This window comes from Mugil cephalus, chromosome 14 (assembly GCF_022458985.1).
Source record: "Mugil cephalus isolate CIBA_MC_2020 chromosome 14, CIBA_Mcephalus_1.1, whole genome shotgun sequence".
Classification (NCBI taxonomy): domain Eukaryota; kingdom Metazoa; phylum Chordata; class Actinopteri; order Mugiliformes; family Mugilidae; genus Mugil; species Mugil cephalus.
Window position 1 is genome coordinate 13,642,585 of NC_061783.1, and position 12,885 is coordinate 13,655,469.

The 12,885-nt window shown below is 42.5% G+C and overlaps 1 protein-coding gene across 4 annotated transcripts in view; it reads left to right on the forward strand.

Moving 5' to 3' along the window:
* Window positions 1–6,626: 6,626 nt before the first annotated feature.
* The window catches only part of LOC125020137 (ras/Rap GTPase-activating protein SynGAP-like), a 46,114-nt gene continuing 39,855 nt past the window's right edge, over window positions 6,627–12,885 (forward strand). For 3 of the 4 annotated variants that reach the window (XM_047605418.1, XM_047605420.1, XM_047605422.1), the window contains exons 1-2: window positions 6,627–7,587; window positions 7,731–7,855. The gene's annotated coding sequence lies outside the window, so the exon portion shown is untranslated. The remainder of the gene's footprint in view (window positions 7,588–7,730; window positions 7,856–12,885) is intronic. The other variant, XM_047605419.1, reaches the window with a different exon arrangement.

A 12,885-nucleotide genomic window follows, 5' to 3' on the forward strand; every position in this document is an offset into this window, starting at 1 on the left:
ATCTTAATACCTCCAGCTGGATTGTGGCAGCCATGCTTCAAGCCTGCAAACATGATTGACGAGGATGAGTTGGATAGTCGACTTTGCATTTATTATTATACAGGATGAGATGTTACAATCCCTGGTGCCAAGATCCGAGGCAAAACACTATTAGAAGTCCAGTCCGACTGAAAAACTGACCAGCAGGCTAGCAGTCAGCTACCAACTAGCAACCAACAAGAGGACACCAGCTAACTAGCCTAGCCAACAGCAGAAGGTAAGACGTGGTGGGATATGCGACTACATGTCAACCAACACTTCTCCCATCTGCAAAACACATTTAGAAACCCAGTCCAACTGGAAAAAAAAAACAACCAGCAAGCTAACAGTGAGCTGCCAACTACCAACCAACAAGAGGGCACCAGCTAACTAGCCTAGCCAACAACAGTAGAGCAGTAGGTAAGAAGTGATGGGATATGACGACTACATGTCAACATGAACTCCTTTGAGGTCTCAAAATACAAATCCTGCAGAATCTGCTTTTGTATCTGTTTGGCCTTTGGCAGATGGTTCAGGGAGAAACTTTATCTTGGCAAGAAAGCGCCTAAAATCCCAAAACCGTCATGTTTCTGTCAAGCAGGTTTTATATAGAACGTACTGAAGACGTGTAGATAGCATCAAATTCTGCTTTCATCCTCAATATACAAAAGCATTATTCATCAGATACATTGATACAATGGATTCATCATCCCATTCCCACCCTATACACCCAAGAGAATAAATAGACAGATAAATAAACATAACACAGGAGAAAGAAAACTCATTATCAAGGGGTTCCTGCAAGGACTCACAGAAATCAAAGAAGGGCCTCCTTATCTTGAAAAATTAATGGGAGGTTGCCTTGAGTATGTATTTCATTTTTTTTTTCTCAGTTCAAGAAATACACAACATCTGCAACCCGATGCGAAAAGGAAGGAGGAGCGTGTTGTCTCCATTTGAAAGGAATCAAACGTCTCGCAAGGAGTGTAGTGAAAGCCATGGTAACATGTGCTTTAGGTGGTAAGGCAGCGGGAAGATCTTTAGATGTCAAACCAAACCAGGCAGAGGGTGGATCAGGACCAACATGGGTTCCAAACATCTCACCAAAGGCTTCAAAGATACTTGTCCAAAAGGTAGAAACAGTCGGACACAACCAAAACATGTGAACTGAGAACTACCCCAAGGTCAGAGCTCCAGGTATTCTTTAAATTTTCAGGGGAGTGTGGGTTGATTAATTAGAACACGTCTCAACATCTCAGTTTCTGGCTGTCAGTGGAGAGAAAAAACCCACACAGGTTAATGTGAGTAACGTGCCCTAATTCAGGTGAGTGCTGTCTCATTAACAGGCCATAGACACTTTGATGATGAAGTGATGAAACATCTTCAGGAGAAGTCAAAAAAGTTGTTTAAGCCTTGTAGCTATAACCTGCTGGGTGACTGAGAGCTATAGGTGGCTTGTGGATCAAGTAAAACCTTGGTTGTCGTGACGATGTATGCTAAATCTAAGCATGGTTTGAGTATGTGGTTTATTCTCTATGCCAGAAATCATGGGTCCTCAGCAGAAGAACGGAGAAGCTCCTTTTGATTTTCATTTCCGTTATGTCGCATTAGTATAATTAAGCACACTGATGTCTGCAATATAAATAGTTGAACTAGCAAAAATACACAGATCAAGCATAACATTATGACCTAACAGTGTGTAGGTCTCCCTGGTGGACTCATCAGAGAATGGACATGGTGATCAGATTGTTGGCAACAGGTTGTTTGTGGGGTCATTTGGGTCCTATGATTTGAGGGGGGGTCCTCTGTGAATCATCCCACCACTTGATCAGTTTGGGATCTAGTGAATTTGGAGACCAGGTGCTGTTCTTCATGTTTTTTTGAGTTGTTCCTGAACTGGTTTTGTGTGCGGTCAGTATTATTTTATGTTCTCCTGTCAGTGGTTTTAATGTTGTGGCAGATTGGTGCATCTTCCCTCATGTTAATCTGTTTGCGCGGATCTTTGTTGGACGTGTTAATGGATCGCTTGTGTGATTGTGGGACACCTTTTAAAAATACCGACACTGATGCTGACGGATGGTGCATTTACAAAGACAGTGATAAGTGAATAGTTCAACACTTAAATGTCATCTACACAGACACGAATGTGGAATTGATGTTGCCACCAAGATGTATTTAAAAAGGAGGGTGAGGTCGGAACTACTAAAGCGACCTCAACAACAACAAAATAAAAATCTTCACTGTAGGTTGTCAGATGGTCGTCGTCAACAGTGCATGCAAATTGAAGCTCGCAGGCTGCAGATCAGCCATCTGCAGGTTTTTTTTTTTTTTCCATGAAGCCGTCCGACATCCACCCATACTTGATCTGCATTTGTCATATGCTGAGTTGACAGACTGATTGTACTTTGTATTAATCATGACAGTCTGCTTAACAATTTCACACTGAATGACAGGAAACCAGACAAAGAAAAATCCACTCAGACCGACGCGAATGAAGGAACGGATTCATTATTTTATTTTATGTTTTTTGGCCCAGCATCATTTCCTGTGTGTTGGGACTCGGAATAGGTTGAAAGGGCCTTTCTGCAAATATGGCTCCGGAAGTGTTAGCAGGTGAAGCAAAGCACCAAGTAATTTCCATACATGTTACATCGTTAAACCCCCGATTGTGTTTCTAGCACAAGATGTACGCACACTTTGTGCATTGTCATCCAAACACTCCTGACACAGTCTTTCACAGCGACGCCCCGAGCCAAATTATATCCAGCACACACTGGTGTCGTCTTTACTTTCCTCGGGTACAGATTTCAAAGAATGTGTTGCACAAAACGTTATTATGGCGCCACTTCAAATTCAGCAACAACAGCAGGAAGCACATTGGGGGAGTGGAGGGTTTGGGGGGGGGAGAAAAAAGGAAATAATTTTATCTTTGCCTTTTCAGTCCTATCAACCTCAGTACTTGTTCTTTGAAAGCAGCCGCTGCCCACACACTGGGCCGCATGCTTTGGTGAAAGAAAGAAAGAAAGAAAGGGAAAAGCGAACGCATTAACTCAAAAATAACAAGTTATCCCTTAAAGCGACGAGGATGAGTTCAGCGTCGGGCTAAACCGACGTCTCTGGTGGATAGACTAATGTAATTTATGCGTTTCAGCAAAAAAAATTTTTTAGCCGGGAGTGTTTTTTTTTTTTTTTTTTTAAATATTATTATATTTTTGTTGCATTAATGCATCTGAATGCTTCTCTCAGCGTCATTCGCAACGAGCGCAACAGCGAACGCTTTGTCTCCCACATACTGCACACAGTGCATATGGTAGCATTTGAACAGTTTTCAGAATAAGAGGAAGAGAGGGAGCTGCATTATCACTCGTTCTCGTCTGGTAGTTGCCATGGAGACGAGTGTAGGTGGTGTACTGTGCCGTACTCCTTCCCTTGTCCTCTCCCCTCTTCTGTTGCCCGCCCTCTCTGTTCTGCTATCCGCAACATCCGTGCAACTTTCATTCCTTCATGTTTACACGAATGTTTCTGGCCCTGCCGTGTGTTTGCAGTTTGAGGACAGACGCTGATGCACGGCCTGCGGTCGGGGCAAATAAATGGCTGATAAACCGTGCTGAGATTGTTGTGTGCTCTTTGTTTTTTTGTTTTTTATGTATTCAAAGGTTTCTTTTCATGTTTTCCTCTTCTTGAGCTAGGCTAATTTAGCATTTTCTTAACACCATTTTGTTTTTCTCTGCTCGGATCCAATCATTCTGTTTCCTTATCTTTTTATTGTCTATTGTCTCCATTTTTGTGTATACTGTGCTTTGTCTATCTCTTCTTCTTCTTCCGCTTTTTTTTTTTTGCAGACCAGCTATTCTTTTATCAGTTTCCATGGAGATGTGTGTGTATGTGTGTGTGTGTGATTGAGTGAGGATTCAGAGTGAAAGAGTAAGGATGTGTCGTTTCCAGTTTATGTTCATGGTGTAAAGAGGCTTCATGTGCTGTCCGTTGTCCCAGGACAGACTTTTTTTTTTTTGACATCCATCGTCGGTGCTTCCCCCGATCCTGTTTTAGCAATTCAAAACGTATTTGGTGCAGCTGCATCGCAGTTTAAATCCCATGAAAAAGATCACAGTAAAAGCTGAAGAGGGTCTGGTTTGTATCTGGAAGATAAATGGAACAATACAAGAAAAGCATATGTCATTTTTGTGACTCTGTTGCCACCAACGCGCACAACAACATCAGCAAATGTCAAGTCCAAGACGTCTCTTTAATGCACAGGTTTGTTTTTAACAAACCTCTGATGATTCATTCACAGGATAATTACCATTAAGGAAAAAGGTTATCATTATTACTTTTTATATCCACAATTTAGCATCAGTGTCACTGTTTGTGACGTACACACAAGGAAAAAAAAAACTCTAACCGAGTTCCAAATTCTTTTTCTGTGATTTACGTAACGGCGTCTTTATATATGCCCACAAATGATCTGTGACACATTCGGGATTTAACAATTAGCAATACATATTTATGTAACGTGTTTACATAGCGGATGTGAAAATAAAAATTCCTTTGAAGCAGAACAATCGCTGTTGCCTCCACACGTCTGGACCTATATGGGCAGTTTTGTTTTTTTCAGGACAAGCAGACCAGAATAAAATCCCATTACAGACTATTAAAATCCAAATGAGTCACCCGTTTGACGCTGATTTCTCCTGTGTTCGGGCTGTGGGGTTTCTTTGAGCTCAAGAAAAAGTGCATTGACAGAGTTGTTGGCTGAGAAACAATCCCTTCCTACCACCGTGTGAAATGAGGGCCAACACCACTTCCCTCATCCTGTGACAAAAACCTTTCTAGCATTCAGCAGGAAGATAATGAGGGTTTAGCGGTTACTCAGATCAGCTGTGTGTTTTGTAAACTTCTGATCTTTTTTTGGTAGTAAATTGCTAAGTTGTGTTTGTGTGCCCCGACGGCAGTTCAACACTAAAAGTGAATTTAATACTAATACAAACTCAGGAACTGCTGATTGCTCATATTAGAAAGGAACACATGATCTTATGTGTGTGTGTCTGTGTCAGGCTGCGTCCTACTGGGGATGGCTGCTGCCATCAAGGAGTGTAATTGCTATGGGGTGGGGGTGCCTGGTCTGGTCCAGGTGGGTGTTACATGTCTAAGTAACATCCACATGAATGAATGTCAGGTCCAAACCAGCGGAACGTTGAATTGTCGCAAGATGATCAGTGTCATTCACTTCACCCGTCAGTGGTTTTAATGTTGTGGCATATTGCTGTGCGATTGGTTGACGCATGAGTTGTGTCGTGTCTGTTTCACAGCAGCCAAATATTACTTGTAACCTGTTGCTCTTTTGCTTCTTCCTTCACATTTGTGTGAACAAAGGGTAAAAATCCATGATGCATTATTTTTACTATAATGAGGCTTGGGGCCAACTATAGGGACTAAAGTGGCATTTAGACCAAAATCTCAAAGTTTTTCCACCATGCAAAATCATACATCAAGGTCCATGAATCAAGTACATGTGCACTGTTCTACTAGGGTCAAAAAAATAAAGCTCTGATATTTTTCCATCATTTCACTGATAATTTTCCATCAGTTCACTGTTTTTCAGTTCCGCTCATCAGAACTGTGCATTTAAATGTTTAGTTTGTTTTTTGATTATTTCATTGGACTTGCATCATTTTGTGTGATATAAGTTTGATATTAACTGAGTAGTGGATTTAAAACGTGACAGGGCATCACCACTTGAAATACCATCCAAGTATGAGCAGCTCTAAACTGTAACATCACACATTGAATCACTTGTGCACCATCGATTTGCAGCCTTTACTATTGGCTAGTGTTTCACATTTCAATATCATTTATTACTGGAACTATAATAATTCGTTACTCTGTTTTAGACTGTATAGGCACTTGTGCTGTGGTCGTGTTTGCAGCGAGCACTGTCCAAAGAAAGACTTCTCAAATTTTTAATTTATCTTTTAATAAGTCCCTGGTGTGAATGGACTTATTTGCTCCATGGAAATCAGATGCCCCTGGATCAACCTTGCAATTTGCTGTCCTCCTTATCCAGTGGAAGATCTTTATACAAAGATTGGTCCAAAGCTCTAAGCATTTTGTGCTTTTCACTTTGTTAAGTGTGCATATTGCTTTATTCCAAAACTGAAATTAAGTTACCACAAACCGATTAATGTCCAGTGAGCCTGGGTCTGTTAATGCCTGTTAATGGAGATCTTGCCCCAGGCATCAGTTGAGCCAGTAGATAAAAAAAAAAAAAGTTCATGCATTTTCCATTTCTGTTTCCAGTCCACCTTTAAGCTCCTGATGACATTGATTTATTAAACTGAAATAGCATCTATTCGGATTATACGTGTGTGTATTCCCATAACTATTAAAGCACCACTTCTCAGTTGTCGACTATAGATTGTAGAAATCGTTCAGATGCAATTTTCAGTGCAGCATTCCCACTTTTCAAGTCGATTCAAGATGCAACTTAAATTAACTTTAGTCATTATTCGGGTTTGTTTCAAACTCCGGGGATGCTTCAGCGCAGGGTGGACTCTGCTGCCTTTGGAGGCGTTGGTTTCGGTTTATGTCTATCTTACGCGCTATCTCCGCCCTCCAGGGAGAGCCGTCTCCATTTACCGAGCACCTTTTTTTTTGCCTCCTCTCTCCGCGCACTGCCGTTAAATCCCAATCAGGTGTAACGGGCTGAGAGCGCAAAAGGACGCCGAGTCAATTTGGCACCGGATCGGCATACATTTCTGGATTATGGGGACGTCGTTATGCCACGCAGGGTGAACTACAGACGCTGCCCAACGCCGAAGGAGAGGAGTGAGAAAAGAGGAGCAAAAATGTGCATGAACCAGAATTTATTCAAATGCGGCTGCACATCCTTTGGAATCCGCCTGTAAAGACCACAGGGTATTTATTTTGGTGATTTTTTTTTCGGCTTTAGTCTGCGCGCAACGTGCAGCAGGGTTGTCTGCTGCACAGAGTTTGCATAGCCCGCAGGCATCACCTTAGAAATCATTTCAGTATCAGCATTATTAATGTGCAGCGGGCTGTAGTTGTCGCCATTCAGACCCCGCGTTGTGTCGCTCATCTCCGTGAAATGCTTTAAATGTAAATTCAGGTGACTGACGGTGAACTAATTGGCTCCGTGGCTCCGTGGATCGTTACACCAAATGCGCTAAGAGGAGTTCGTGTTTTCCCCCAGATTGAACCGCGGCGCAGGGGCTGTTTGAAGTCACATGCGCCCAGAACAAATAATTAAGATGACAAAAACCACCGTCCCCAGGAGAGATTCTCTTTATTACCGAGGAAGCCGCATTGGGATCACATCACAGTTCCTGGGTTGCAATAGAGTTGGAGGACAGGGAGCGGAGGAAGAAGACAGGGAGGAGAAGCAGGGGAGAGCCGCTGAGCCGCACAACAGAGCCGCTGCCGACAGGCGAGATTTGGCTTCAGTGATGGACTGAGCAGAAGGTGAAGGGATCCCTGTGACAGCCAGCTACACGTTTTCCTCGGAAGCCTTCACCCTCTACGCTGGGCATGCATGGACACGTTGCAGAATAGGTGAGAAAACAAGAGGAGCTGCCCACAACGAATTGGCCTAATGAGCAGAATACAGCTGCCTTTCAAAGATTGCAGCACTGGCCTTTTATTTGGAAACAGTCTCTCAGGTCTGCACAAACTGACTCTACCTTTGTCCCAAATAGCAAGTAAACCTGGAACCTCAGCCCCCCCTTCCCAAGTGCCCTGGAAACCCACCGGATCCAGTCTGCATCCACAGATGTAACTAAGCTGTCAAGATTTCTTCACCAGGAAGTCCTGTGATATTTGGGTGAGTGTTGAGTACCAGTGTGGGCAGAGGTAAAAAAGTGACATGCAGCAAAAACTTACAATGCCGGAAATATCTGTATCTATTTATATTCATGTCACAGTGAGGTGTTCACCCACTGTCGGTGACAGCTGGTCTGAGGACGCTCACTAATTGAGGTGTTAAGGATGCTGGTCCACCTCGCTCCTGGGTGTTTGTCCACGGCAAAAGGGAGGAGAGGCCGCGCCGGCTCCTCTCATTACGGGAGTCAGACTCACCCCAGCGCCACGCAGAGTGCAGGTGTTTAGGTTCTAGCTTGGCTTGTTTTTAAGGTGATGCATTGCAGGCTGCATGACCTCCAGTGACACAGTGATGAGCTCAGGTAAACACGGACGTCAACGTACAAATCGAATAACGTTACATTAAGGCCTGGCGCAGATGTCTGTTGTGTATTTTTGGATATTTTAGGAATAAATTTCATATTTCATACGGATGCGAGCTCCTCCAGAGAGGTTTAGTCCAGAGGTCTTCAATGTTTTTCAGGTCAAAGACCCCCAAACTGATGAGGAACCCTACCTACTATATATATGTAAAATATGTTGGATTCATGTTAATGTGGATTTTTTTATAAAAAATGTCTAATCAACCAAAGATTTTACAACCCTCCCTGCAGTACCTAGGGGTCCGTGGACACCCTGTTGAAGACCTCTGATTTAGTCTGTTTTGGTGATTTGGCTCAAATCGCACAGTAGGGAATTTCACGCTGTGACCAGAAGCTCCTCTAGCTTCAGTGTGATGGCTACTCGATAAGAGTTTCCACATATGAGGCTGTCAGTATGATGCACCATGTTGTTTGCAGGACGACTTAACAGTCACACCCTGTGTTATAATACCATTTTTGCCTTAAATCCCTTCCAGATCAGTCCAGTAAAGTGTTTTAAAGATTTAAAGGATGATTCCTGGATCTCTAAGTGCTATAGTTTGTTATCCCGTGGTGCATTTTATACGCACAATAATCCCAATCTTATTACAGGGTATAACACTTCTGGAGAATTATTAATCCGCTCTGCTTCAGTGTCGGTGCAAGAACCGGGTCGATTGGCAGACAGCTACTTTGGAATGATTGAGACTTTCTTGCCATTTGGACCGATTTCAATGATGCACGTAGTTGGCTAATTGGCTCATCACACACCTGCACAGACAGCGGGGAGTCAGGATATTCAGAATGGGAGACTTTAATTCATGTCAGTCAACACCAAAGTAAATGACACAAAGGGGCTTTTCAGGTATTTGAACATATCTGTTATTTGGCTACAGTAGCATTAACCAAGAAGACTTGATTCGTGCACCGTGGTCTGTTTGCGTAGTTTGGAGGAATAAGTAGACAAAATATCCTGGGTTTTATTTCTCTGTTGCTGGGACTGCATTCTTTCATCTCAGCTGGCAACAGCTGTGGCTGATGTTTGGATGCTCCGGTTGGCTTCCATCTCCGTGGTACATTATATTTTACAGTTATTGCACACCGCGGGGTTCTTGCATGTGATTCCCCATCTTAACCAAAAAACATAACACAGTGGAGAGAGATGCGTTACAGTTAATGAAATGTCTGAGGCTGCACACTTGATTGAACAAGATAAGTCTGGCTCACTCTGACTCATTGTCCCCTCGCTGGATTCCCCTCGTCCTCCTCCCTGTGACATCTTTGTAAGATATGACTATCATGCATCTCTTCATGAGATTATTTTGTTACTTTAGCTGCAACAAAAAGGCGTGAAAATCGTATTAATCTTTCTCGATTCCTGGTGAACTGTTGAGAATCTGGACTCCTTGCCACTCCGTCACAGTTGTCAGCCCGGGAGCCCGACAGCCGGCAAAGAGCTGATTCTTCTGCTGTTCTTCAGCCATCTTCAGTGCAATTCACAGAGGGGGCATTTTCTCGCTGCCAAGCACAGAGAGGCTTTGCTGGTTGGATGTTCTCTTACAAAAAAAAAAAAAAAAAAGAAGAAGAAGAAGAAAGTAGGAACTCCTGTCAATGAGTCCTGCAATTTCCTGAAATTGTTTTCTTTTGCCCCAGGCCACAAATTTATTTATCATCCTTTTCTTGAGCTAACCACCAGGGAAAGAGAAAACAGACATTTTTTTTACCTGGTTATTCTTCTCATTTAAAACTGCTTGACAGCTCATAATATAGTTTTTTTTTGTTGCAGAACCACCTCTCCTCATATCCTCCTCTTTAATCTGTTCCCACATGGCTGCTATACTTGGCCGTCTCAGATTTCTCTGGACAGCGTAGCTAAGTAGCTTCTAATGCACTTTTTTAATAACCAGATGCTCTGATCGTGACGGTCCCGGACCGACTGCTGGGATGTCCCTTCATCATTATATCTCAAATGTTTTCCATATACAGTAGAGGGCAAAAGTTTGAGGCAGATGTGGGAAAAAACTAAGAATGCTTTCAAAAATATAAATAATGATTTTTTATTTTTATCAATTTACAAAAAGTGAGCAAACAAAAGAAAAATCTAAGTCACATCAATAGTTACTACCCTTTGCCTTCAAACCAGCATCAATCGTTATAGGTGCACTTGCACTAAGTCAGGGATTTTGTAGGATTGTAGACGCAGCGGTCGGCCAAAGATACACATCATTTCCATTTGAAATCGGAAGATGTCCAGCAAAGCCATCAGCTCAGAACTGGCAGAAACCAGTGGGACCCGGGTACATCCATCTACTGTCTGGAGAGGTCCGGCCAGAAGTGGTCTTCATGGAAGAGTTGCAGACACAAATCCATACATCTGGCATGGAGACAAGACCAAGAGACTCAACTGTGCATGAAAACATAGGAACTGGGGTTCAGAAAAATGGCAGCAGGTGCTCTGGACTGATGAGTCAAAATTTGAAATGTTTGGCTGTAGTAGAAGGCAGGTTGTTCATTGAAGGGCTGCAGAGCGGCACAGTGACGAGGGTCTGCAGGCAACAGTGAAGCATGGTGGAGGCTACGTGCAAGCTTGTGGCTGTTTTTCTACAAATAGAGTTGGGGATTTGGTCTGGATTAACGGTGTCCTCAATGCTGACAAATACAGGCAGATACTTATCCATCATTCAATACCATTCTGGGAGGAGTATGATTGGCCCCAAATTTATTCAGTGACATGACAATACCTCAAACATACAGCTAAGGTCATTAAGAACTATCTTCAGTGTAAAGAAGAACAAGATGTCCTGGAAGCGATGGCATGGCCCCACAGAGCTCTGATTTTAACATCATCGAGTGTGTCTGGGATTACACGAAGAGACAGAAGGATTTGAGGAAGCCTACATTCACAGAACATCTGTGGTTAGTTCTCCAAGATGTTTTGAACAACCTAACAGCTGTGTTCCTTCAAAAACTGTGTTCAAGTACCTAGAAGAACTGATGCTGTCTTGAAGGCAAAGGGCGGTCAGATCAAATATCGATTTGATTTAGATTTCTCTTCTGTTCATTCACTAGATTTTGTTAATTGATGAAAATAAACTATTAACACTTCCATTTTTGAAAGCTTTCCTAGTGTACAGCATTTTTTTCCCACACCTGCCTAAAACATTTGCACAGTACTGTATGTTCTCAGTTATTCCCTGCATTGGGTGAGAGTTAAAAAAAAAAGAAGCTCAGTTTGAATCAAGACTGTGGAAGACAAGAGCAGCTATTCTTTAAATGAATAAGATGTTTGTTTTCTCATATAACAAAACACATAAATCATTATTTCTGGTACTTTAATGTTGTCTCATAGATTAAACAGAGTCAGTAGAGCAGGATTCAAGCCCCATGTAAAATCTGGAACTGACTAACATGTTTTCTTTTTCATTTTTTTTTCTTAGTCACAGTTTAATTAAGTTTAGGCAGCAAATCAGCTTGGTTAGGTTCATTGTACATGTACGCTAAATTGACATGAAAGAACTGCGACTGCATTACACGTCACCCGTGTCAGGGACAAGATGTTGCACTCGAACACACTGCAGAGACTATAGCTAACAGCCAGCTGCACCTGTGTGATAGGAAATATGTCAGCAGGTGGCTGGTCTGTATTCATCATTCAGAAGAGGAAACCAGAAGAAATAGGATTAGCTGGGAAGCTAAGAAGAGCTACGTACTGTTGCACAGAGCTGAGCTCTCCTGAATCACGCTGCTGATGAATAAGATCATCAGATGTGTTTGAATCTTTAAAAGAGATGAAGACGAAAACTGATGAGATCCTCTCAACTTTGTCGTTTTCGTACTTCGGTCACATCGGTTTCTCCTCTAGTGCGCTGGTTCACTAAGCTGAGCAGCCAAACAGAGTAATCTGTCTAGTCAACACACTCCACCGCTGAGTCCGTGATCTGAATCGGCCGATAAGCCACTGACGGGGAGTCCGACTGGTGGCAACCAAGCAAAAGCTAGATGATTATCCACTGTCAGATGGCGGCAAACTCTTGTCCTCTGGGTTAAATGGACCCTCTCACAACGTTAACCAGTCTAAAACATCATGATCAGTTCTTGTCATTTACGGAAAAGATCGCCTTTTCAACTTTAATGGCAAACAAATCCAGACTGACAACTAAACTGATCTTGATCTCCTCACGCCAAGAAACCTCGTCTTATTTTCTAATAATACGAATTAACCATTCTCACAAGAGAACAGGCTTTGTTATCATGAGAAACCTGAATTATTAACAGCATTAAACATTTAAAGCAGGGCTGTTCTTGGCTTCCGTAGTTTTCCTTTTCATCTGCTGAAAGTGTAAAGTTTCTCTGTAGCGCTGGTAAATTATGACTTATATTGTGTGCACTTGTGAGCAGGATCTGTCAACACAGCCAGTCTGGAGGCCCATCCATCCATTCATTCACTCCATAACCTCTGAAAATCTCCCATGTACTGTTTATATAGAAGCGACGGTACAATTCTATTGATTTTTGGAAGGGAAATAAATCAAGTTAGATGCAAATTATTATTGAGATATTTCTTTTTTTCTACGTCCACAATGGCGGCTGGAGGGGATCTTTAAACGCTGATGTGTCTGAACGCTTATCAATT